Below are 28000 nucleotides of genomic sequence, written 5' to 3' on the forward strand. Positions count from 1 at the left end.
GCTCCAGGCTCTGAGCTGTCAGCGCAGAGCCAGATGCGAGGTTCGAACCCGTGAACCGTGAGCTCATGACCTGAGCTGAGCCACCCAGGCCAACAGAGCCACCCAGGTGCCCCAATCTCATGGTTTAAATGTCACTCTCAGGACCTGTTTTTCTCCTTTCCTGCCCTTTCTTTCTCTCTCCATTTCTAGATTTTGCTCTCCTTTGCTTTGGGCTTCTTCTCAAGCGTGTTTTTTAGACCAAGTAGCAAAATGGCTGCTAGTCACCTTGGTCTTACACTGGATAGAGGTTGCCTCTCTTGCAGAAGCCCTGGGATGATATATGATTGGCTTTACTTGTCTACTCAGGCCGCTCTTTGGTTCTAAACCCACCCACAGGGCTGGATTGGAGTCAGCCTTATAGATGCCATGTGGATCGAGACTGGGGAGAGGCAGATTCCACCAAGAAATATAGAGTACTCTTACCAGAAAAGAGCAGACATTGGTAAGGCAGAAGTAAAAACATTCTGGGGTTATCTGTGATGGAAAGAAGCTTGAGTTATCCTAATCTAGCTATGACAACTCTGTGAAATATGAAAAGTACGTGCATTAAAATATTCTTATTTTACTCTGGAGATATTAGGGAGATTGAAGTCTCGAGAAAAAATTACTTGGAATTAGAATAACCGTTCCATCAGAAATACTTAAAATTTTTTTTTTTAAGTTTATTTTGAGAGAGAGAGAGAGTGAGAGAGCATGTGCGCGTGACTGTCGGGGAAGGACAGAAAGAGAGGGAAAGAATCCCAAGCCGGCTCTGCACTGTCAGTGCATAGCCCGATGTGGGGCTTGAACTCACGAACTGTGAGATCATGACCTAAGCCGAGATCAAGAATCAACTGATTGAGCCACCCAGGCGCCCCCATCAGAAATTCTTTTTGAGGGGATTACAGAATGAATATTTAGTTGGATTTTTAAAATTTACCAATCTAGTAGAATAATGGGGAGTTCTAGAAGTTGTAATATAAACTGGTCATTTACCTGTCTACCCTTGATTTTCTGAAATATGGAACTTAAAAACAATACGTACTTAATTTATCCTTTTATCTTGAGAGAGAGATTTTCATGATGTTGGTTGTTTTATTCATTCATTCAGTAAATATTTATGGAGCTCTATGTGCAAGGCACTGTATATTCCAGAAAAGATAATTCAGCCCTGTTCTTGCTGTATTTTAGTATGTGTTTTCCTGAAAAAAAAAAAAAGATATAAATAGTCAATTCACAAAAGATGAAATTTAGCAGGCATATGGAAAGTTGCTTGATCTCGTTAGTAAATAGAGAAATAAAAACTTAATAAGATTCCCTTTTCACTCATCAGATTGGCAAAAAACCATAAAAACACAAACAAGGAAACAAACAGAAACCCTTTTAATAATATCAGGGGAGGCAATGGTGAATATGAACTATACAGTCATCAGAGAGGGGAAATTTTGTAACCCGTTAAAATTTAAAATATGCACAAGGAATTGCATAAAAGGACACTTATTGTGATATTATTTGTAATAGGAAAAAAAATACGAGTTAGGATTCTAGCAAGGGAACAATGACCAAAATGATCAAATAGGCTACAAAAAATAAATCCACACTTAGGAATGTTACACAACTCTGACAAAGAATAAGGTATAGGTGTGACCATATTGAAAATAATAAAATATGATCTAATTTAATCTAACATGGATCTGTAGTTTGTCTTGTATCTGTATGCAAATATGTTTTGAAACACATAGAAGAAATTCTGAAAATATACACATCTAAACTATAGCAGTGTTTCTGCCATGTCCCTGCAGGATGTGGGGAATGAAATTGACTGAGGGGGCAGAAGTGAGGAGGCGTGGTGTTTATCGGCATTGTTCGAAGAGTTTATAAGAACATTCTCATCTACTACTTGCCAAATTAAAATCCAGTTGATTTCTTTAAACATTAATATTTTATTTTATTATTTTTAAAGTAATCTCTATGACCAATGTGGGGCTTGAACTCATGACCCCAAGATCACAAGTCACGTGCTCTACTGACTGAGCCAGCCAGGCGCCCCACAATCAAATTAATTTTTAAATTGGAAAGAGACGTATAGCTATGACTTCAATACATACTGGCTTTCTACAGCAATCCATTTATTACTGACTCTATCTAGATAGAGGACTTGATATTTTGAGGCAATTTTATTGTTTTTATAAATGTATTTAATACGATAAACTATTTATATTGTTGTAAGAGCTGTGTCAAACAGGTTTGAAAAAAAATCTGTGCTCTCCATAGCCACATGTGACTGTTTGAATTTAAATGTAGATGAATTAAGATTATATAAAATTAAACATTTGTTTTCTTGGCAGCCATATATAATCAGGAGCTACACAGATAGGGCGACACAGATAAAGAACATTTCTCTCATCACAGGAAGTGCTGTTGAACAGTGCTGGTCTCAAAGATTGTGTTTTCTAGGTTCTTGCCCATCTTCTGAAACTGTGGGTTGCTTTTTGAAGACACGAACTATATTAACCCTGCCCACTGAAAGGAGAAAATCCATATATTTACATCTGTTATCCTCTAACACTCTGAAAGTTAACTCCTGCCAAAATAAATTTGTCCCCAATCCCTTGAAGAATTTCGTATTTGGAGCCGCTCAGATTTCCACCAGTGTTCGAGTCAAATCTTTCTTTAAAGTTGCCCTAGACTTAAGACAGAAAAACTCTGAAGCGCATGACATCACAGATGAGGGGTGTGTAGTAGGAGGATGGAGGTACAGCCGATGTTTCTAGAACTTGTATTTGCTACCTTTGCTCATGGGGCCCATGCTAGGGAGCACGTGATTTTTCAGTGAGGTAATTCATGTGTGTTTTCCCCTGGAGCTTTGGGATTTGTGAGTTTTCACTATGTGTTTTCTAGGAGATTCTGTCTTTGCTGGATTGTAACTCTCATGGGCACACAGAGCAAATTCCTAGACTAATACCTTCAGCTCTGAGAATCTGCAGGATAATGGGTGTAACCATGACTGATCCGGCCACGTCCAGAAAACAGTGGCCACTTCAGATTCAGGAAGGAAGAGATTTAATACGGAGGCTCAGAGGCTTACATAGCCATTTTATGGGTGGGGGGGCGGGGAGGGGTGTGGATGAAGACAGTTGCTTTCAGGAAATCTCAGGGAAGTCATCACCAGAAGACTTGGGTATCTTCAGCTCCTGGAATTTGCTGGCAAACACTGAAGTCAACAGTCTGCCCATGTCCACGCTCTTCCCGGAAACTGCTGTTGGTGAAACAAGGCTGCTTCCTTTTCTTTCTCATCCCTCCAAATTGTGGATAATTGCTAGACACTGATGAGCAGAGAAGACACAGAGTGCCACAAAGCACATCCAGTAGATGTGGTCCCATCCTATATCCGAGCGTATGTTTTTATGACCCCTCCAGTAACTGTGAACCCTTCTGATGAGAGTTTAGAGACTTGGGGAGGGACTTCAAATGCTCTCCAAGGCCTTTTGGTTCAACTACCCCCAAATGTGTGGCCTGTCAGTGCCACAGAGAAGTGTTCCCAAATTCTAGAATCCAAAGTGGGATCTTGGTGGCAATGTTGGGGCTGAGATTGGGGGTGGGAAGGGAAGGGAAGAAGTCCTGGGGTCACCAGGTACAGAAGATACTGTACAGGCACCTGTTCTCAGACCAGCATTTGAGAGACTAATGAATACATCCCTCCTCTCCCCCCCCACTTTTCTGGAAGGCCGTGCAAATTTTTCTTACAATGATGAGAACCTGTCCTCTGCTACAGCTCTGAATTTTGGTTTTGGAATGGAAAAGAACAGTCGGGTGCCAGTACCTAGTTATATCCATGGGGATCCCTACAGCTCCTAGGCTACAATTCATGAGGTCAAATCATTAACCTGAGCATGTACTCTGAGATGATGAAGCGCCAACCCCCCCCCCCCCCACCTCCCAGAAGGGAGATGTTGATAAAACCCTAAGCGTTGGTAAAGTTTCATTTTGCAGGGAGAAGAAAGGGGAAATGAAATGTTTCAAAATTGCTTATCTCAGTCATAAATATATGTTTTCTCCATCGTCCAAAGACTGACCACAAATATTACTTGTGTCACCTCCAATAAAAGACACACAAAACACAGCACTGGGCTGATCGCACTCTTTTTTTAAATAACATATATATTAAGTTAAGGTCAATTCTAAGACGCAACTTGTGCTCGTGAAGAGCACTCAGGATGCTTAGGAGTGAGCAGGGGTTAGTGGCAATGACATGGCAGGCACATGAAAAATTCTTTTGTTCATGCGATTAATTGACTGCTTTCTAGTCTTTGTAAGGACTCTGGTTAATTTGTGGGGTGACTGAGTATATGACTTGCAGTATGTTCTTATAATTTAAGGTGGGGGGATTGGCTTGGTAAAGAAAACAAAGGATTGGTCTCTGTCACGTAGTGTTACAGCCTAAATAAATTTGCAGAGTGCATATGTCCTGGCTGGGATATCTTGTGCTCTTATCTTTTTTGTCCCTCGCTTTTTATTTACTTATTTTTTAAAAACAGCTTTACTGGGGCACCTGAGTGGCTCAATCAGTTAAACATCTGACTTCGGCTCAGGTCACGATCTCCCACTTCTCGAGTTTGAGCCCCGCGTCGGGCTCCACACTGACAGCGCACAGCCTGCTCTCTCCCCTTCTCTCTAAAAAAAAAAAAAAAGGAAAGAAGAAGAGAAAAACCCCCAGCCTTACTGAGGCATAATTGATACACTGAGAACTGCACATATTTCTTGCGTACCATTTCTTCCTCCCTCCTCATATGCCAAAATTTAAAAAAAAAAGAATTTTTTTTTGCCAGGAGACCAGAGCCATGTAAAAGTCATCCAGCCAGGTAAATTCTGAACACATACTTGGTGGAGCCATAAACGTGATAAATGATGCTATTTACAATTGGCGAAATTTCCTTTTATGAATCTGTATTAAGGATGGAAAATCTGTGGACTGTAGACTTACATGGAAATTGGCTGGCTTTGCAGCATGGGCTTTGAGCCATCGGACTTTGAGGGTTTAAAAAGTAGTCATTTCCTCCAGTGTCAAATAAAAGAAAATTCTAGACAGTGATGCAAACATGGGTACCCGAAGGGAAGGAGTTTGAACTCTCCCCCAGGGAGAAATTGTAGACAAACTGACACTGGAAGTCCGTGGAATGTAGAAGGAAGCAAAGTGGTGGAAGATTAATCAAACTGCCAAAATGTTCTGACTTCAGGTTCAAATCTACAAATCCAAACTGGTCAAATATCAAAGTTTGGTTCTCAGAACTTACTGCCTGTTTGAGGCAATGAAGAAGAAATTTTTGGCTCACCAGTCGGACCAAACAATTGGATCAATTCGGATATGCTTTGTGCCTATAGTTGCAAAAACGCAACATGACTTTTGAAACTCAGTGTTAACTTTAATAAGTGGTTCTCGATTTTTGGGAGAGTCGATAACACAAACTGAACATCTGATAAATCCTCTGAACATTTTCTTCAGAAAAATGAGCATCAGTTATAAAATTTCATACATGATTCAGGAAGTTCACAGAAGTTCTCTGTTGTCAATGATTAGAAAATAAATAAGCAACCTTGGGGAGCCTTGGTGACTCAGTTGGTTAAGTGTCCAACTCTTGATTTCTACTCAGGTCAATTTCAGTTTGTGAGATTAAGCCCCAGGTTGGGCTCTGCACTGACAGTGTATAGCCTGCTTGGGATTCTCTCTCTCTGTCCTTTTATGCCTCCCCTACTCATGTGCACGTGTACCCCCCCCCCCCCCCCGGAAATAAATAAACAAAAAAAAAAAAAAAAGAAAAGAAGCAATCTTCATTGTTGAGACGAAATGTGATGTTTGACACTCTCCAGCCAGGAAGTGGGATTTTTCTTCTTAAATCCTTCTTAAAATGACAAAAAAGTGCTCTCAGATTAGATGGGAATAAAATATTTGTGTTGTAAATCCACGTACTCCTTCTTCAATTGTGTTGTTTTTCTCTCTCCCTCTTTTTCTTCTCTCTCTTCTCTGGTTTTACTTTCATAGAAGTACAACATAGGGTTTGTTGTAAATTATATTTCTTAAATGTATGCCAGTTTAATGGGCTTTCCTTTTTTTCCCCCAATGTTTTTCAATGTTTATTTATTTTGAGAGAGAGAAAGAGAGCGAGTCAGGGAGGGGTAGAGAGAGGGAGAGAGAGAATTCCAAGCAGGCTCTGCACTGCCAGTGCAGAGCCCAATGTGGGGCTTGATCTCACAAATTGTGAGATCATGACCTGAGCCAAGATCATGACCTGAGCCCAAATCAAGAGTCGAACACGTAACTACTGAGCCGCTTAGGTGCCCTAATACTTTTCTTAACTTGCAACACAGATGGGTGAAGTATTTTACATTTTTCTTTCTTTAAATGTGACAGAACTGAGTTGCTTTTTTTTTTCTTTTAACTAACGTATATATTTATATGTTGTCTTCCTGCTCTCGTCCACTCATTCATGTGGCTGTAGTTGAGGAATTACTGAAGAAAGAAACCAGGTGAGTAAGAGTTCGAGATGCCTGTGCAGCAGGATGGATTCTGGATGATAGTCTTTCTTAATTTGTTCAAGAGGAACCTCAGCACGTGTGCTGACCATGGACAGACTTCACTCCCTTTTCAGAGACCTAGAAAGAGAAGAAATTCCCTTGAAAGATGAGTAAATTCTTTCCAAGGAAGACCTAGTCCCTTATGAGGATCTCTTCCAATGCCTACTTTTGGGTATTACAGGTATTTTCCAAAAAATTCCTTGCCTTGTCTTGTCTTGCCTCGCCTCGCCTCGCCTCACCTGTCCTGTAGGTTCCATGCGCAATGTGGGCCTGGAACTCACGATCAAGAGTCATTTGCTCTACTGACTGAGTCAGCCAGGTGCACCCTCCAAATTTTCGTTTTTGTTAAGCTTGTTTAGGCATGTTTTTCTTTGTGGAAGCCACGTGATTAGCTTCTGAAAGCAAGCACTCACCAAATACTGATTTCCCTTTCATTTAGTCTAAGTTTCTTCAAATCATAATCAGTGCTTAAGAGGCATTAGTAATGTTATGGCCCCTTGTTATATAGATATGGAAAACTGAGGCACAGAAACTTGTTTGAATGGTACATCCAATAGTATACGAAGGCTAGGAGAGTCAAACTTAAGTGTTTCACCTCCAAGGTGCATGACAGAAACAACAGGCATGTGTGTTTTTGTGTGTGTGCTCACACGCATGCATGCATGTGTGTGGGTGTGTTTATATATTTTACACTACCTGAAATTTTGTTGACATGACCTGCCCAGGTACATTTCAAGCTTTTGAACAGAGGTGGAATGCCTCATTTGGGGTTATTGCCTCTTTTGTTATTCTTGGTGAGACTGGCCAGTGGTTAGTCGAACCTATTATCTACTGTGAAAATACTCAATGGAAATACATTTGGGATTTTGTGAATATAAATGGGATTGATTAGGAGCTTTAGAATTTCTGATGAATTGATAAAGGTAAGCCCCATTTACATTAAGTGATTTCATCAATGAGAACCAGAATCACTGAGAAGTCTCTCTTCCATTTTGAAGTTTCCAAACATTGGAGGCAAATTCTGTAAGAGAGAAGCCTGTTTACCACGAAACGCAAGACCAGAAACAAATGGGGGAATTCATTCCTTAGGCTTCAAGATGTTCAGCTTTCTTGAATTGAAAGAACTAGGCCTGAAAACATTCATGGCTTTATGGAACTTTTCCTTTTCTTAACATTTGTTTTATTACTTTGTATAGTAAGATTGAGAAACACTAGAGTCACCCTAATGATACGGTGTGTATGTCTGTCCTACTAAGCCTGGAAGCTTGTGCTGTAGATTTGAAAAATCTACCTTCTCCATTCTTCAGAAATTTATAACCTAGAAGTTTACTTAAAAATGTTTCTTTTTTTTAAAGTATTTATTTATTTATTTTGAGAGAGAGAGAGAGAGAGAGAGAGAGAGACCGAGCCTGTGAAAGCATGAGTGGGAGTGGGGCAGAGAGAGAAGAGAGAGAAAATCCCAAGTAGGCTCCTCGCTATCAGGGCAGATCCTGATGGGGGGCTTGAACTCACAAACTGAGATCATGACCTGAGCTGAAACCAAGAATTGGACACTTAACCCACGGAGCCACCCAAGCACCCATGTAATGATGTTTCTGCTTCATATTTTTTATGTTCGGTGGTCCTCAACCTTAGATATATAGGAGAATGATCTGGGAGGTTTAAAAACCCCCAGTGCCTCTGGCTGTGGCCCAGGTGAATGAAATCATAATCTCTGGGGGTGATATCCAAGCAGTGGTAGCTTTTAATGCTCTCCCTGTGAATCTAATGGGCACCCAGTCAGTATTTTTTGAATGGGTTGCAGTATGTCCAGATACTGGTCTTGTTAACTCTTGGAGCAGTAGCACAAGGCCTGGAGTAGAGGGAAGCCACTGCCTATCACCTCTGACCACAAGCAGCCCGCACTAGAAGAGGACCTGGATGTTGCCTTAACTGCCTCCATTTTGACCTCAATGGGTGCTTTCTAATGAATGAAGTCCTTCTTTCCAAGTTGTCACTTAACCCAGGCAAGAGACCCGGTGGACAAAATGTCTTATGAGGGGAACTGAAACTACCCTTCAAGCAACAGGGACTGCCGTGACACCGGCAACACCCTGCGTGATTGACCCCAAGACAGTAACTGACCTGACCTTCACTGCCCTCCTGCGCTTCCCCACTGACCTTTGTCCTATATTTATTTTCCTTATAAAAACGTTGAGGGGTTTTCTGCACCTCAGAGCTACTTCTTGGTCTTCCCAGGGTTGGCCTCGCTGAAATAAATTCCTTTCTGGTTTCACCCACCACTTGTCTCTCTGCCCCTGGATTTACTAGCGGTGAGTGGCCCAACCTGGTCCGTTTGGGACCCCCGGAGCTCAGGCACGCTTGTACCCATAGCCTCTGGAGCACCACCAGGAAGCTGTTAGAATAGTCTTTTTTATGCCCTGTGATGTGAAGAAGGTGGGAGGAGCACAGAAGGGTCTCATTTACACCTTAGAGCAACACTGGAAGATAACCATTTGGTTTTCAAATTTTATAGATCAAGTCTTTAAATCTTTGGGAATTAAACACTGTATTAAAATCACAGGGTAGGGGCATCTGGGTGGCTCAGTCGGTTGAACGTCTGACTCTTGATTTCGGCTTAGGGCATGGTCTCATGGTTTGTGAGTTCAAGTCCCACGTTGGGCTCTGTGCTGAGAGGGTGGAGGCTGCTTGGGATTCTCTCTCTCTCTCTCTCTCTCTCTCGCTGCCTGCATGCTCTGAGTCTCTCTCTCTCAAAATAAATAAACTTATAAAAAATTAAAAAAAATAAAATAATAGGGTAATTCACAGAGCTGATATTTGGATCATACTTTTTCTTCGTTGCAGCCTCTTAAGCATGAGGTAATGTGGAATGTAAAAGGGCCTATGGAGTGTTGCATACAAAACACAGAGGCACCCTAGAGAAACAGACATTGATTCTGGTCTAGTGTGATCAGAGAAGGCTTCCTGGAACGTTTTTCATTTGTGCTGGACCTTCAAGAATGTGTGGATTTCTAGAGGTAAAAATACGATGTTATCCTAGGTTTATATAATAAGTAGTGATCTACTTGGCTATAAAATAAAACATTAGGAGCTTATCTCTCCTGGATCCATAGTAGAACCATTTGGGAAGCTTTCAAAATATATTGATGCCAGAGCCCCACCCTAAACCACTAATTAAATCAGAGGTTTGGGATAGGACTCGCTGGGATAGTGTAGAAGAAAGCAGCAGAAAATAAAGCTGGTTTGGGGTTAGATTGCAGGGAATATGGAATGTGAAGCTTATTTGATTTATTACTTGGGTAATGGCAGGCCAGGGAAGGCTTTTAAACAGGACAGGGATAAAGCAATCAACTTATAAACTCTGTCCAACTCCTGGCTATCTTCTGTTTTGTTACATATTTAGAAAATATCAAGAATTCTCAGCGGAAGTAGTTTTAAATCCAGGAGCCTATCAGGATTCCCTGGGAAGGCTTTTCAATTACACTTTCTTTCTCTGGTTCTGGGATTACGCCAGAGTCTTGAAGAAGCCTGGATAGTTTCACGAGCTGGATTCAAAGACAGCCCCCCCTCCTCTGGCCTACCCTAATTTTAATACATCTGAGTAAGGGACACAGAACGTGAAGTTAGGGAACAGTCTACAAGACCACCCCCACTTTTGACACCAGTTTCAAATTTAGGGGTTCCCAAAGACCACCCTCCATTTTTTTAAGTTTATTTATTTATTTTGAGAGACAGAGAGAGATTGCAGGAGGGGCAGAGAGACAGGGAGAGAATCCCAAGCAGTCTCTGCAACATCAGGGCAGAGCCCGATGTGGGGCTTGAACCCATGAACCATAAGATCATGACCTGAGCCGAAACCAAGAGTTGGACACTCAACCACCTAAGCCACCTAGGCGCCCCAACCCCCCTCCATTTTGATAATTCACTAGAAAGGACTCAGAGAATGGAACCGGGCTGCAGAGGCCCAAGGGCACCTGAGCTCCGGGGGTCCCAGTTGGGCCAGGTTGGGCCACTTGCCACTAGTAAATCCAAAGGCAGAGAGACAGGGGTGGTGAAACAAGAAATTGATTTCACTGAGGCCGACGCTGAGAAGACAGAGGACTAATGTCCCAAGAACTAGCTCTGAAGTGCAGAAAAGACCTCCAGGTTTATGTAAGGAAAATGTGAGACAAAGGTTGACGAATCTGTGCAGCTAGGCCATAAAGGTCGGGTCAGTCATTGTCTTGGGGATCGGTTATGCTGGGTGTTGCTGGTGTCATGGCAGTCCTGATTGCTTGAGGGGTTACTTTGGGTTCCCATCATGGGGACTTTTTGCCTGTTGAGTCTTTGGTTGGAGTTAAGACATAAGCTGGAAGGAAGGATTTAATCCATTGGAAAGTACACACGGAGGTCAAAATGGAGGTAATTAAGGGAACAACTGGGTCCTCTTTCAAGAACTTACTAAAGTCTGTGATACTTACAGTTCTATTTAAAAAAATTTTTTTTTAATTAAAAAAATTTTGAGAGAGAGAGTGAGAGAGCACAGTAGGGAGAAGTGGGGGGGGGGAGAATCCCACCAAGGAGGCTCCATGCTCAGTGCAGAGCCCAATGTGGGGCTCGATCCCATGACTGTGGGATTATGACCTGAGCCTAAATCAAGAGTTGGACACTCAGGGGCGTCTGGGTGGGTCATTTGGTTAAGTGTCCGACTTTGGCTCAGGTCACGATCTCGTGGTTTGTGGGTTCGAGTCCATGTCGGTCTCTGTGCTGACAGCTCAGATCCTGGAGTCTGCTTAGAGTTCTGTGTCTCCCTCTCTCTCTGCCCCTCTCTGGCTCTCTCTCTCTCTCTCTCTCTCTCTCAGAAACAAACAAACAAACAAACAAACAAACAAACAAAAAGAGTTGGACACTCAACCAACTGAGCCACCAGGGGCCCTCTTTTTATTTTTTAAATGTTTATATATTTGTTTTGGGGGGGGGCAAAGGGAGAGGGAGAGAGAGAGGGAATGTCAAGCAGGACCCATGCTGTCAGTGCAGAGTCTGACAAGAGGCTCAATCTCACAAACCTTGAGATCATGATTTGAGGGGAAATCAAGAGCCCAACGCCTAACCGACTGAGCTCCCCAGGAGCCCTCACAGTTCTGTTTTATTCTAGTGAAAGATCACAGTCAGCTGTGTGGAGAGATGCATGAAGTCAAGTCTGGGAGAATTCCAAACGTGGAAATTCCAGCCATCTTCTCCCAGTGGGACTCTGAGGGGAGCCTCCCTCCTGTGGCCTCCAGAGGGTGGGACAAAGACCTAACTGATTTTCTGTCTCTCTCTGTCTTCCTGCTGCCCATCCCTGATAGCACATTCTCCAGAAGTGTAGAGCAGGGGAAATAAAGCTGCAGTTTTCTGATTAATGGATCCAGAAGGGGATTTTCAGCAAACCAAAGAGAAGTGAACAAATGTCAGAGAGGGAGGAGTTGGCCCAAGTAGCTCCAGGAATTTGTTTGTGAACTCCTGGGATCGCATCCGAGCTACTCATGTGAATATCTGACCTTAAATAGTAAGTTTTGACAACTGAATGACAGAACAGACCACTGCTTAGATTTCAGGTTGGTCACTGGGTAGCAGACATCTAGATCCAAATAGCATCACAGAGGCTTTGAAATGGTGCTGGCAGTGGAATCACAACCTGTGCAGGCTGATTAAAACTTGAGAATTGAGTCCAGCCGCGTTGTTTGCCTCCTAAAGCAAAGCTTCAACATTTTCCATAGGATTTAAGTAAGAGCTGCAGTCTTACAATATTCAAGATTACTTGGAGTACGTGGGTGGCTCAGTCGGTTAAGCGCCCAGCTCTTGATTTCGGCTCAGGTCATGCTCTCACAGGTTACAGGTTCAAGCCCCACGTTGGGCTCTGTGCTGACAGAGAGGAGCCTGCTTGGGATTTTCTCTCTTTCCCTCTCTCTCTGCCCTTCTTCCCTTCGTGCTCTCTCTCTCTCTAATAAATAAACTTAAAAACAAAAAGATGACTTGGCACAGAAATAGCCAGGAAAATTACAGCTCACGTGGGAGAAGACAGTATAGTTGCCGAGGCCTCGATGGTACTGATGGTGGAATTGCCAGGGATCGACTTTGAAGCGGCTGTTATAAAATGCTCCAGTACGTAAGGGTGAATGCTCTCGAAAAGAACGAACAGGTAGCACATCTGAGCGAGTAGAAGATACAATTAAGACCAAATGAAAAATTTTAAACTGAAAAATAACAATAACCGAAGTCAAAAGCTTACATGTTGGCAAAATAGCAGAAGGGAGATGGCAGGGAAATCAGCGGACTGGAAGATCGAGAAAATTACCCATTTGGAACAACAGAGAGAAATGCTCTCTGTTAAAGATTTTTTTTTTTTTATATCCATTTAGTTTTGAGAGAGACACAGAGCATGAGTGAGGGAGGGGCAGAGAGAGAGGGAGACACAGAATCCGAGGCAGGCTCCAGGCCCTGAGCTGTCAGCACAGAGCCTGACCTGGGGCTCGAACCTTCAAACTGTGAGATCATGACCTGAGCCAAAGCCCGACGCTTAAAGGACTGAGCCACCCAGGTACCCTGAGAAATGTTATTAAGAAAAGAAAAAAAGAACAGAGTCTCAGAGAACTGTGGAAGGAAGAGTCCTACAGTCTGATTTAATCTAAACCACACGTTTTATTAAAAATTTGACAGAAAAAGGATAGAACATCTAAATGCAAAATATAAAACCATGTAGTATTTTGAAGAAAACATTAGCAGTCTTTAGGAATTGGGGTTAGAGAGTTCTTAGGCACGATACCGGAAGCAGATCCCTAAAATAAAAAAAAATACTGATAAACTGAAGTTGATCAAACTTAAAAATGTTCTTGATAAATAAACAGTGTTAAGAGTATGAAAAGACAGGCTACAGACTGAGAGGAAGTATTTGCACATCACATACCCGACGAACAGCTTGTACAGAGTATATAAAGAACACTCCAAGCTCAACAGTAAGAAAACAAACAACCCAGCTTAAAAGTGGGTCTGAGAGTTGAACAGACACTTCACTGAAGAGGAAATACGGGTGGTAAGTAAGCACATGAAAAGATATGCAACATTATTCACCACTGGGGAAACGCAAATTCAAATCAATGCACACCGGCTACAGTGACCAAACTCAAGAAAAATACTGATAGCAAGTGCTGGTGAGGATGTGAAGTAACTAGAATAGAAAAGGGTCCAGCTGCTGTTTTAGCAGTTCCTCGTGACGTTGAACATATACTTACCATGTGACCCAGAAAGCCTTTCCCTAGCTAATTTCTCAGGTGGACTGTAAGCTTATGTTCACGCAAGAACCTATATGTGAATATTTATAGAAGCTCTCTTTGTAATCACGAATAACTGGAAACAACCCAAATGTCCTTCAGTGGGTGAACGGATAAAGACACCGTGGTGCCTTCACATGATGGGACAGCAAATACCTCAGCAGGAAACAGGAAGAGACAGTTGATGTACACAACACCTTGGATGAATTTCAAAGGCACCTTGCTTGGTGAAAAAAGTGAGTCTCAAAAGGTTACCCACTATATGATTCCATTTTTATGACAGTCTTGAAAAGACAGCCCTACAGTGACAGAGGACAGGACAGTGGTATGTGTATATTGCGTGGAGAGAGTTTAGTGTATAAAAGGATAGAAGGGACAGGTGTTGGGGGTGATGGGATTCTTCTGTGTCCTGTACTTTTTCCATGCTTTCACCAGATGGGGTAGGTCAGCCTCAATGATGATTCCATAGTCAGAGCTTGTATTAGAAGTAGGGCATAGATTTTCCTTTCTTGGCGTCCAAAAATTAGATAAATGGAGAAAAACCCACAGCCTTCTGGAAAAAACGACCTTTGTCTGTTAGGGTGATACTGTCCGTGATATCTTAGGATAGGGGTTGTCGGCCTATAGCCCTCAGGCCACATCCTGCATTGCACCTGTCTTTGTAACAGCCTGAGAACTGTGTGGCTTTTACACATTTCAATGGCGGATAAATATCAAAACAAAAACATTTCATAGCACGCGAGAAGTCTATGACATTCAAATTTCAGTGCCCGTAAATAAAGTTTTATTGGCACACAGCCGTGTTCACTCATTTACATATTGTTTATGGCTGCTTTTGAGCTATTACTGCAGAGTTAAGTATTTGCAACTGAGACCGTATGGCACATAAGCCTGAACTATTTACTATGTGGCCCTTTACGGAAAAAGTTTGCTGACAGTTGTTTTAGAATATTCCTTAGATAGTGTGCTTATTTTTTACTTCAAAGCAGAACCCTAAGTAGATCAAGATTTATTTGTACTTTGGTTCCATGAATACATTTTGACAGCTTTTTTTGAAAATTAATTTTTCTGGACGAGGTTTACCTTAAAAAACTCTCATCATATTTCAGCTATTGTTCCCTGCCCCCCTTTTTTTTCTCCTTCAAGATTTGAGATCTGATATTTGATCAAGGAAAGAAAGTTAAAAGGTGCCCCCTTGCCGACACCAAAAGATGGGGAAACCATTGTCATTTTTATTATCTGTGTGCTGCTTATGGAATCTTGTGTTAGGGGTTAATTATAGCACCTCATTCTTGGGTGATGGCTTGTGAAACCAGCAGTTATCAGAGATAAACACTGAAGAGTCTGATTTACTTGTTCATGAGCATACCATAAAATCTTCAGTTAAATCACATTTTATGACTATGGCCTCCAAGTTTTTAAATATAGCCTTTTGATCACTTCATAGTTGTTAAGGCTGACTTTCTTTTTCCTGTTTGGCAGTGAGTAATTTATAACGTCTGTTAAGTGAACAATATTTACCAAGTGCTATCAAACAAGATAAAGATATATTTCACTGTGTCTTTATAGCCGTGTAGATAGCTCGAGAAAATATATGCCCTACTTATGATTTCACTACATGACATTAGAATCCTATCAAGTGTAAATCTGAAACAATTTTACTCTCTTACCTCTATTTATTCCTTGCTTACTGTGTTTCTACACACATTTGGCCATTTTGGATGTCTTCTTTGAAGAGGAAAATAAAATGATGCCTCAAAATATGGTTTTCCTTAAAAGCAGCCCAAATAACTATATTCCATGTCTTGGGGGTTTTATGCGCCAGTCACATGGAATATATTGAATCATGCCGTGACTTCTGTCCACAGTGTCTAAGAACATGTAACATGGTAATTTGGACCATAACTTGTGTATTCATGGAGGTTTCCTAATTAAATGTAATAATGGCTCCGGAATGTATGGCAAAAATAGTAAAATATCAATGATAACGGATGGTTTCCCCAACATGTGCATGATCTCAGTCGATTGTAATAGCACAATTTGAAATATCCTGCAGAAGAGGAAGAGGAGGCCCAAATGGGCGAACCACTTCCCCCAAGGACACCGTTTCTGAGGTGTAGACGGAGGACTAGAACACGGATATTCTAATTCGTAGGTCAGAGATTGCTCAGCTATACTGTGGTTGCTACTTTATTCCTTACTGAATAAAAGATCGCTTTGTCCTATACATGGTAACGTTCTTTCTAAACTAAGGGATGACTTGTATATATGGAGTCAGGAGCGCAATTATTTGGGCTAAGAGTTACTATTCCCTTCGCCCCTCTCCTACAAGGTCTCTAGGTCTCCGCTGTATAATGGAGTTGATTTATATATAATTTGCTGTCTGAATTTGGTAGAAAAAATATTAAAGGAAAGTGTTCTATGGAGACTGGGAACATGTAACCCCCATTGTGGAGTCAGAACAAATTGCTTTGGGGGTTTTTGTTGATGCCGTGTGGTTACGACTGTTTCTATATTGATCTTTTCAGTACCACTAAACCTCATACGGTATGAACACCACTGAAGTTTTGCTGAACACGGGAGGCGGGTTATGCTTTTACAAGTGACTCATGTAATTAACCGCATAGAATCTATTGAGGTAGCAAATGTAATTTCTCACCTAACGCTTGGCAAATATTAGATAAACGGGGCAGCATCTGTGACCTCAGATCTAGATTACATTAGCAGTTGTTTTAAACATACCAACTCAGCTGTGGGTGCATAAAACCAACCACGCTTTCCCTCTGCTCTTTCTGGGAGGCCAAATTTCTGATCCTGGGTGTGTTCCTTGATGCCTATGGCTGTGGATGCCTATGGATAAGGTATGTGTGTTGGGGAGAAGCCTTGTACTCAACCGTCCTCAAAATGGTGATCTTCCATTTCTCTTGCTGTTGACTTGTGTATTTGCCCTTTTGCTCATTCTTCTGTGACCCACCTTTCTTTGCTTTATGGGACCCTGAAGACTCCAGTGGACACACTGCCTTATTATCTACCTTATCATCTGCGTATTGCAATTAGCCCTTATTACTGGTTTTGCAAAGGGAAAGATAATTGACTTTGCTTCCTTGAAACTCACCCCCTCTCTGTCTCACCATGTTCAATAGGTCAGTTTCCACTTTGACCTCCACATTTTTCTTTTTTTTAAAATAAAAATTGTGTATTTAAGGTGTATAACATGATATATGTAGTGAAAGGCTTATTCTTGTCAAGCTAATGAATATATCTCCTTGCACATCAGGTTTTTTTTTGGTATTGAGATCTACTCACTTAGCATATTTCCAGTGTTTGCTACAGTGGAAAACAATTTTTAAAAATATTGATTTATTTTTGAGAGAGAAAGAAACAGAACATGTGCAGGGGAGGGGCAGAGAGAGAGGATGACACAGAATCTGAAACAGACTCCAGGTTCTAAGCTGTTGGTACAGACCCTAATGCAGGACTCGAACTCCTGAGCCTCGAGACCATGACCTGAGACATTATGGGTGTACGTGAGATCTCTAGATGTATTCATTCTATGTAGCTGCAACTTTGTACCTTTTGACCAATATCTTCCCATTTCCTCTACCTCCCCAACTCCTGGTAACCAACATTCTACTCTGTGCTACTATGAATGCAACAAATTTTTCTTTTCTTAAAGATTCCACCTGTAAGTGAGATCTTACAGTATTTCTCGTCCTCTGTCTGGCTTGCTTCATTAATGTCCTCCAGGTTCATCCATGTTATTGCAAATGGCAACATTTCTTTCTTGTGGCTGAGTAATATTCCATTGCATATGTGTACCACATTTTCTTTATCCACTCATTCATTGACAGACACGTAGTTTGTTTCAATATTTTGCTATTATGAATAATCCTGCAACAAACATGGGAAGGGAGAAAGCATTCCAAGATACTGATTTCATTTCTTCCTGGTAAATGCCCCGAAGTGAGCTGGCTGGATCACAGGGCCAGTTCTATTTTTAGTCTTTTGAGGGATCTCCCTTACTGTTTTTCATGATGGCTAATGCACTTTACATTCCCATTAACAGTGTACAAGGGTTGCCTTTTCCTCCACGTCCTCACCAACACTTGTTATCTTTTGTCTTTTTGTTATTGGCCTTTCTGACAGGTGTGAAGTGCTATCTCCTTGTCGTTTTGATTTGCATTTCTCCCATGACTAGTGGTATTGATCATCTTTTCATATATCTGTTGGCCACTTGTCTTTTTTCTTTTGAGAAATGTCTGTTCAGATCCTTTGTCCATTTTTTAATTGGGTAATTTGTTTTCCTGCCATTGATTTGAGTTCTTTATGCATTTTGGACATAAACCCCTTATCGGATGTATGGTTTGTACATATTTTCTCCTGTTCCATATGTAGTTTCTTCACTCTGTTGGTTGTTTAATGTGTAGCTTTTTTGCTAGTTGAAAGCCCATTTGTCTGTTTTTGTTCTTTGTTACCTATGCTTTTGTGCTCATTTCCAAAAAATGATTGCCCAGACCAACGTCAAGAAGTGTTTTCCCCTACGTTTTCTTCTAATGGTTTTATGAGTTCAGGTCTTACATTTTTACGTATTTATTTATTTATTAAAAAAGATTTTTTAATGTTTATTTATTTTGAGAGACAGAGAGAGAGAGACAGAGCATGAGTAGGGGAGGGGCATAGAGAGAGGGAGACGCAGAATCCAAAGCAGGTTCCAGGCTCTGAGCTGTCTGCACAGAGCCCAACTCGGGGCTCGAACTCATGAACAGGGAGATCATGACCTGAGCCAAAGTTGGACGCTTAACCAACTAAGCCACCCAGGCGCCCCAGGCCTTACACTTAAAAAAAAAAAAAAAGTTTATTTAATTTTGAGAGAGAGAGAGGAGAGAATGAGTGGGGGAGGGGCAGAGAGAGAGGGAGACAGAATCACAAGCAGGCTCCACGCTGTCGTGCAGAGCCCAATGCGGGGCTCAAACCCATGAACCATGAGATCATAACCTGAGCAGAAACCAAGAGCCGGATACTCAACCAACTGAGCCACCCAGGCACCTCTCAGGCCTTACATTTAAGTCTTTAATCCTTTGAGTGGATTTTTGTATATGGAGTGAGATAAATGTTCAATTTCCTTCTTTTGTGTGTGGAAAACAATTTTCCCAACACTATTTATTGAAGAGACTGTCCTTTCCCTGTTGCGTGTTTCTTGGCAACTTTGGTAAAGATCAATTGACCAGAAATGTGTGGACTTATTGGGTTCTTTATTCTGCTCTATTGCTTTATATATACCTGTATTTTATGCCAATTTCATGCAGTTTTAAGTACTATAGGTTTGCAGTAGATTTTGAAGGCAGGTAGCATGATGCCTCCAACTTTGTCTTTTTTGCTCAAGATTGCTTTGGCTATTTGTAGTCTTTCATGGTTCCATATAAAGTTCAGGACTTTTTTTTCTATTTCTGTGAAAAATGCATTGGAATCTTAATAGGGATTATATTGAGTCTATAGATTGTTTTGGGTAGTATAGATATTTTAACAATATTATTTATTCTAATCCATTAATATGGGTTATCTTCAGTTTTTATGTGTCTTCTTCAGTTTCTTTCATCAGTTTCTTTCTTTCATGACCTGAGTTTTCTAGTTTTTGGTGTACAGATTTTTCAACCTCCTGGGTTAAATTTAATTCCTAAGCACTTGTTGTTTTTGGATGCTACAGTTTTGTAAATGGAATTGTTCTCTTAATTTCTTTTTTGTATAGTTTGTTGCCAGTGTATAGAAATGCACCGATTTTTGCATGTTGATCTTGTATCCTGCAAATTACTGAATTTTTTTTCATGTTTATTTATTTTGGAGAGAGAGAGAGAGAGACAGAGACAGACTGTGAGCAAGGGAGGGACAGAGAGAGGGAGACGCAGAATCCAAAGCAGGCTCCAGTCTCTGAGCTGCCAGCACAGAGCCTGACGCTGGGCTCGAACTCACAAGCCATGAGATCATGACCTGAGCCAAAGTCGGACATGTAACGAACTGAGCCAGTCAGGTGTGCCAATCAACTTTAGTGAGTTTGTTCACTATTTCTAATACTTTTTTGGTGGAATCTTTATGCTTTCCTGTTTATATAAGATCATATAGTTGCAGACAGTTTTACTGCTTCCTTTCCAGTTGGGATGTCTTTTTATTTATTTTTATTGCCTAATTGCTTTGGCTAGGACTTCCAGTACTCTGTTGAATAGATGTAGTCAGAGTGGACATCCTTATCTTCCTCCTGACTTCAGCGGAAAGACTTCCTGATATGTTGCATTTCCATTTTCATTTGTCTCAAGATACTTTTTGGTCCCCCTTTTGATTACGTCTTTGACCTACTGGTAGTTTAGGAGTGTTTTTTTAAATTTTTACACATTTGTGGATTTCATTGTTTTCCCCCTGTTATTGATTTCTACTTCACACCATTGTGGTGCGGAAAGGTACTTGATATGATTTCAGTTTTCTTAAATTTGATAAGATTCGTTTTGTGGCTTAACCTATGATCCATCCTGGGGAATATTCCATGTGTACTTGAAAAGGATGGGTATTCTGTTGCAGTTGCATGGAATGTTCTATATATGTCTGTTGGGCCCATTTGCTCTGTAGTGCTGTTCAAGTCTACGGTTTCCTTACTGATTTTGTGTCTGGATGGTCTATCCAGTGTTGGAAGTGGGTTGCTGAAGTCTTCTTCTATTATTGTATTCCTCCCTTATTTTCTGTTAAGAATGGCTCTGTATCTTTAGATACTCTGACGCATTATTCTTTCAATGAAATATATATTAAGGTTCTACCATGTGTCTGATAATACTTTAGGTTCTTGGGATGCATTGAAGAACAAAGCATAAAAGCACAGATCCACTCTCAAGTAGAGTTTATGTTCTGGTGGGAAAGTGGGCTTGGCGGGGAATTGGAGAAAGAGACGATAAGCCCCAGACAAAATTAGCAAGTACGTTATGTAGCATATTAAAATGAAGTGAGGGGCGGCCATGCCAATGTAAGGGGGACGAGCTTTCCAGACAGAGGTAGCGGCATCCTAGCTTGAGGCATGCTTGGTGTGTTTGCGAAATAGCACGCAGGCTTGTGTGATGGAGTGAGTATGTGAAGGAGACTAGGGGACGAGGAAGAGATAGAAGGTGTACAGAGAAGGTGTACAAATCAGGTATGGCTCACAGGCCATCGTAAACCTCCCACTTCTACTCTGAGTGAGAAGGGAACCATTAGCTCATTTCAAGTTGAAAAGGACGTGATCAGATTTACATGTCCCCAGCCATGTTGAATCTACCGATGAGCCTATCGAAGGCTTTCTTTATTTTTGTCACAGCATTTTTGATCTCTAGCCTTTCCTTTTGATTCTTTCTTGATGTTTCCACCTCTGTGCTTACATTATTCATTTCATTTTGTATGGTGTCCATTTTTTTTTTTTTTTCTGATTAGGGCCCTTGGCATATTAATCATGGTTATTTAAAATTCCTAATCTGATCATTCCAGTACTTCGGTCATATCTGAGTCTGGTTCTAAGGCTTGCTCTAACTCCTCAGGCTGTGTTTTATTTGTTTGTTTTGTTTTGCCTTGCCTTTTAGCATATTTTGTGATTTTTAAATTTTTTTTAATGTTTTGTTTATTTTTGAGAGCGAGAGACAGAGTGTGAGTGGGGGAGGGGCAGAGAGAGAGAGAGAGAGAGACACAGAATTCGAAGCAGGCTCCAGGCTCTGAGCTGTCAGCACAGAGCCTGATACGGGGCTCGAACCCATGAACCATGAGATCATGACCTGAGCTGAAGTCTGATGCTTAACCAATAAGCCACCCAGGCGCCCCAACATATTTTGTGATTTTTTTTTTCAACGTTTTTATTTATTTTTGGGACAGAGAGAGACAGAGCATGAACGGGGGAGGGGCAGAGAGAGAGGGAGACACAGAATCGGAAACAGGCTCCAGGCTCCAAGCCATCAGCCCAGAGCCTGACGCGGGGCTCGAACTCACAGACCGCAAGATCGTGACCTGGCTGAAGTCGGACGCTTAACCGACTGCGCCACCCAGGCGCCCCTGTGATTTTTTTTTTTTTAAAGTTTATTTATTTATTTATTTTGAGAGAGTGAGAGAAAGAGAGAAGGGGGGGGGGCAGAGAGAGAGGGAGAGAGAGAGAGAGAGAGAGAGAGAGAATCCCAAGCAGGCTGTGCACTGTCCGTGCAGAGCCTGATGTGGGGCTCCACCCCAAGAACTGTGAAATCATGACCTGAGCTGCAACCAAGAGCAGGACGCTTAACCTGACTGAGCCACCCAGGTGCAACCTGTAATTTTTTGGAGAGCTAGATGTGATCTGGCTAGGAGTTAGGCTGTATTTATTATTCACTGTGAGGATGGTGTCACAGGTTACAATTTCCCCCAGTGTGGTTGGTTTTGTCTTCTTCGCCTTGGGGTAACCTAGAGATACCTTGCATCCAGCCTGTGTCTTGATGTTCTTTTAGCTGTGATCCTGTGTTATGATAAAGAAGGCCTGTTGATGTGGTAGAAAGATGTGGAACGGAAGAAAGCAGTCCCAGGAGTCTCAGGCTGAGAATCCCCGAACTGGGTACTTCCCTTCTCCCTGGTCAGTTAAGTTGTGGTAGAACTTTCCTTTGAGGGAAGGCCTTATTAAGAAGGGTGAAGTCTGGATGGCTCACTTGGTTAGGCATCCAACTCTTGGTTTCTGCTCGGGTCAGGGCCTCACTGTTTCTGAGATTGAACCCCGCTTTGAGCTCTGCTTGGGATTCTCCCTCTCCCTGTCTGTCTGCCCCTCCCCTGCTCTCTCTCTCTCTCTCTCTCAAAATAAATTTATAAACATAAAAAAAAAAGAAAGGTGAAGAAAGAAGTAAAGAGTTGAAAAGAAATTGCCCACTTTGGTCTCACTGAAAGACAACATTTTTTTCAAGTTGATCGAGCCAAACCCAGAGAGGTTTCATGGCCGTTTTCTCTTTCTCCCACATTTCTCATCCACTCTTCCAGGAAATGTAGACTCCTCCTTGAAATATTTCTAGAATTCAGCCATCTCTTACTAGCTGTGCCTCTCTCACCACAGAACATGTCTCCAACCTCACTTACCCACATTATTGCCATGACTGAGGGGTCTCCCCTTTTCTCCCTTCTATTTTTATTTTATTTTTAATGTTTTAATTTATTTTTGAGAGAGAAAAATGGAGCACAAGCAGGGAAGGGGCAGAGAGAGAGGGAGACACAGAATCTGAGGCAGGCTCCAGGCTCTGAGCTGTCAGCGCAGAGCTCTGTGTGGGGCTTGAACTCGTGAACTGCGACATCGTGACCTGAGCCGAAGTCGGATGCTTAACCGACTGAACCACCCAGGTGCCCGTCTTGCTTCTAAGTAGAATTCTTAGACTCCAAACCCTCCCATCTCATAAAAGCCCAGAAGGTACTGTGAACTATGGCCCTGTCCTGTCTTCCTCATTTCTCTCCTTTCCTTTTCCACCTCACTCTGTCGTTTCCAACCTGCTCCAAGGGCTTTCCCTCTGTGTCCTAAACTATGCCACATATGCCTCAACCTCAGAGCCTTGTTGCTTGCCAGCCCATCTTCCTGGAATGTTTTTCATCTGTAAATATTCATGGCCAATTTTCTCACTTGCTTCTCTGCTCAAATGTGGCCTTGTTGACAAGGACTTCCTTGACCACTCTTTTAAAAATCAATCTCTTGGGGCGCCTGGGTGGCACAGTCGGTTAAGCATCCAACTTCAGCCAGGTCACGATCTTGCGGTCCGTGAGTTCGAGCCCCGCGTCAGGCTCTGGGCTGATGGCTCAGAGCCTGGAGCCTGTTTCCGATTCTGTGTCTCCCTCTCTCTCTGCCCCTCCCCCGTTCATGCTCTGTCTCTCTCTGTCCCCAAAATAAATAAACGTTGAAAAAAAAATTAAAAAAAAATTAAAAAAAAATAAAAATCAATCTCTCAGGGTGCCTGGGTGACTCAGTCAGTTAAGTGTCTGCCTTTTGATTTTGGCTTAGATTGTGGTGGCACGATTCATGAGATCGAGGCCTGAGTTGGGCTCCACTCTGTGAGTGGAGCCTGCTTGGGATTCACTCTTTCTCCCTCTCTCTCTGTTCCTCCCCTGCACGTGCTCTCTCTCTTAAAATAAATAAATAAACATTAAAAAATCAACCGTGCCTGGGTGGCTCAGTTGGTTGAGTGTCTGACTCTTGGTTTCGGCTTAAGTCACGATCTCACCGCTTGTGAGTTTGAGCTCCATGGCGGGCTCTGTGCTGACAGCTCAGAGCCTGAAGCCTGCTTCAAATTCTGTGTCTCCTCTCATGCTCATGCTCTGTCTGTCTCTCTTTCTTTCAAAAATAAAATAAACATAGAAACAAATTTAAAAAAATCAATTTCTCATCTCTCTTTTTTCCTTCTTACTGGGCTTTACTTTTCTTAGCACTTAGTACTACTTGGCATAATGTGTGTGTGTGTGTGTGTGTGTGTGTATTATCAGACTTTTCTTACTAGAATGTCTATTTGACAAAAGAAGTCTGTTTACTACTGTATTAGTGACACAGTAGCCTGTTGATAAATATTTGTCCAGTGACTGCCTGACCAGCTGAAGAATTTACATACTTCTTCTCAGAGGCATTGGTAGTTGGCCACTGGTACTCCACATTCTGAAACTGTGAAACAGTCTTAGTCTGAGTTCCTTCCAACGCAGAATCTCGGACAAAGACTGTGTATAGGTAACCTACTTGGAATGAGATCTTGGGGGCAAGAGTGAGGGATGGGGGGGCTAAGTGGTGAAGGAGAGAAAGCCATTATAAGGGTGATTTAACCACTGTTGCCAGCATCTCATGGTATGGTCCCACAGAACCTTCTGAGTAAGGTCCCTCTCCAACTGGTTCCGGGCGGTCTCCTGGGGTGTTAACTCTCCTGGACTTCTAGGTTGTTTACGTTCGAGTGCCAAGTGAGTGCCAAGTGGGAAACCTAGAGTTCTGCACGATGGCGTCAGACACACTCTGAGGTGGGAAGCCAGAAGTGCACGGCACGGGCCAAAGTGGGGTGCTGTCACGTTACGCATGCACAAACTTGGTTGAAGCCCGGAACTCGTTGCTGCAGTGGTGGAGGGAATAAGAGGTAAGGCCAGGAGGGTTTGAAGTGACCCCCAAGAAGCCTTCAATACCGGCCACTCTCTCAAATCCACCATGCTCCACAACATGTCCCTTAGATGTGGTGACCGGGCACAACGTTGACAGAGACTTAAAACAGGGGAAATGACTAAAGTCTCTGCTTCTTTGCTCTCATTCTACTCTTCACCAGCATTTTGCTGGGCTAAGTTGCTCATCTGCGGGATGGACCCAGAACTTCCTCCGTGTGGGTGTGAGGCCTTAGTGGCCTTGGCCTTGTCAGGCTTGGCTGGCTGTGATCACCCACATGCCCATGCACTGTGATTGCCAGATAAGGCTTCTAGAACACTACCTTTGTTGCCTTCCCTATCCCAGCTTAAAACCAGTTCCCCATATTTTAGGCTTTATTTCAGGAAATAAAGAAGGTGAAGGGTCAGCAGGTAAGTGGGTATGTTTTCCTTTTGTGAGGATGGGTAAAGCATGACAGGGACGATCTCGAGCTTCTGATTGTGTCGGGTCTAAGAACATCCCACGGGCCAAACCCGGTCACATGGCCAGGTTGCAAATCTGAGTCTGGGAAAGTAGAGTCTGCCCGCCACGAGGACCAGCGTGGATGTGATGTACAATACAACCTAAGAGGAGTGACGACTTGTGACCAACAGTTCGATCTCCCACAGGGAGCAAAACAGTAAAGGAGAGAAATTCACTGTGACAATCTGTTCCTCAGTTGGCCACTGCTGTGAGCGGTTGGTGTGACATTCTACAGGGCCTCCTGAGAGCTGGACGGAAGGTGCCTGGGAACCATCTGTGGAGGGGTAAAAAAGGGAAAGGGTCTGTCTGAAGGTAGTTCTGGGTTGCACATGTGTGAGGGCTGGCCGAGCTCCTGGGGCTGCTTCACGCCATGGTGTCACAGGAAGTAGGAGAACGGCGGGACGGCCGTGTAAAAATATGCTGCCAGTTTCCGATTGCAAAGAGTGCAAGACTGTGTGCAACTTGGCAAAGAAAGAAGATTTTATTTTTATTTTATTTTATTTTTTTAACGTTTATTTATTTTTGAGACAGAGAGAGACAGAGCATGAACAGGGGAGGGGCAGAGAGAGAGGGAGACACAGAATCGGAAACAGGCTCCAGGCTCTGAGCTGTCAGCACAGAGCCCGACGTGGGGCTCGAACTCACGGACCGTGAGATCATGACCTGAGCCGAAGTCGGACGCTTAACCGACCAAGCCACCCAGGCGCCCCAAGAAAGAAGATTTTAAACGCACAGGGGGTTCGGGTACAACCTCTGTCTTACCTCCCACGCCACTGTCCCTTTTCTTGCTGGAACTCATCTTGCCTGACCCCCAGCACCACATACCAGTGAGTGCTTAATTCTGGGTCTCATAGCAGTAGAGTCTTGATCTTAATGATGCTTTTTTCAACTATATTAAACGTTGGTTGCTTGAGGCTTTGGGTGTTACCACATAGATACTCACATTGTAAGAAGGGACATGTTGCTATGTGTGTTTCTGATCCAGATGGAAGAGCGGGGATTCAATTTACAGTCCTGCCCAGAACAACTAAAAATACACGTGCAATCAGACAACAGGGTAGCAAGCAATGAGAGACAGATGAAAGAAACCTTATAATGGCCCCAGCTCAGTGCCTGTATTGTTGACTGGACATAGTACAGACCAGGGGAATAGAGGTAGAGCCTGGTAGTTTCCTTGATTTGAGGAGACCCAGCTGGAAGTCCAGGGAGGCCAAAGCAGGTAGAGTTTGCAAGGCAGAATACCTCGGAGGGGAGCACTACACAGAAAGAGATCTTTTGGGGAACAGTGGAAAATCCAACTTGAGCCTTCAGTTGACTCTCAGTCAGTGCCTGCCTGGGAAAGAGCCGTAGGAAAGGCGGAAGGGGGAAAATCTCTGGTGCTTACATGGGGCAGGGTTTCTAACTCCCGTTGCCGCTAGATGGAGCCGAAAATCGCATCATGCATGGGGCTTCAAGGGTGAGTACTTAGAAGGGTTTTGTCTCAGTAGGGGAAGAAAAATGGTTTTTGACTAAACACGCATCGATCTGGTCCTGTCCAGCAAAGCTCAAAAAGCAAGACCTGAAAGGGTCAAACTGTTACCAAGTAGCTTAACTTGATCCCAGAACAAAGTTCAAGAATATTTATGGGAAAACAGCTGTTTTCCAACGCCTAAAACCATGAAATTCACAAGTCATAGCAGCCAATCAAAAGTCACCAGGTAAGCAAAGAGGCAAGAACATGCCACCCATCATAAGAAGAAAAGTCCGTCCAAACGGACTCAGACACGGAACAGTTGATGGACACACTAGATCGACGTTCCTGTCCTGTAGTCCCTGTGTTCAGAAGCTAAGTTCAGGCATAGAAGATACTTCACAAGACCAAAGTTGAATTTCCCAGTGAAAACTAGAAGGTGCATGATGAAAAATAGACCAGATCAAGATCAATGGAAGATAAATACCATGGAAGAGAAGATGAGTCCGCTTGAACAGAGTGAGACGTGTCCCCATGAACAGTTTTCCCTGGAAGGTAGATTTCCATGAACTCCTTCTAGTGCGTACATTGGTGACTAGTCCATCGTGGAGAAGCCACAACCATGCTGTCTCCGCCAAGGTCTGGATTTCAGCCCTAGGGGTTGTGGTTGCTATTCGTGTTTTATTTACACTTCTCCGTACTTATTAGCCAGGACCTCATTGCTTCCATCCTCTGTTTTAAGCGTTCATTTTTTACAAAAATGTTTATCTTATTTATTTTGAAAGAGAGAGTGAGTATAAGTGGGGGAGGGGCAGAGAGAGAGAGAGGGAGAGAGAGAGAATCCCAAGCAGGCTCCATGCTCAGCGTGGAGCCCCATGAGGGCCTCAATCTCATGACCGTGAGATCATGACCTGAGCCAATATCAAGAGCCAGATGCTTAACTGACTGAGCCACCCAGACACCCCTAGTTAATCATTCTTAATATTAAACTTCCCTGTTCAATTACTAATGACTTCTCATTATACCTTGACTAATACACTTTCTAGT

Source organism: Prionailurus viverrinus, chromosome A1 (assembly GCF_022837055.1).
Source record: "Prionailurus viverrinus isolate Anna chromosome A1, UM_Priviv_1.0, whole genome shotgun sequence".
Taxonomy (NCBI): Eukaryota; Metazoa; Chordata; class Mammalia; order Carnivora; family Felidae; genus Prionailurus; species Prionailurus viverrinus.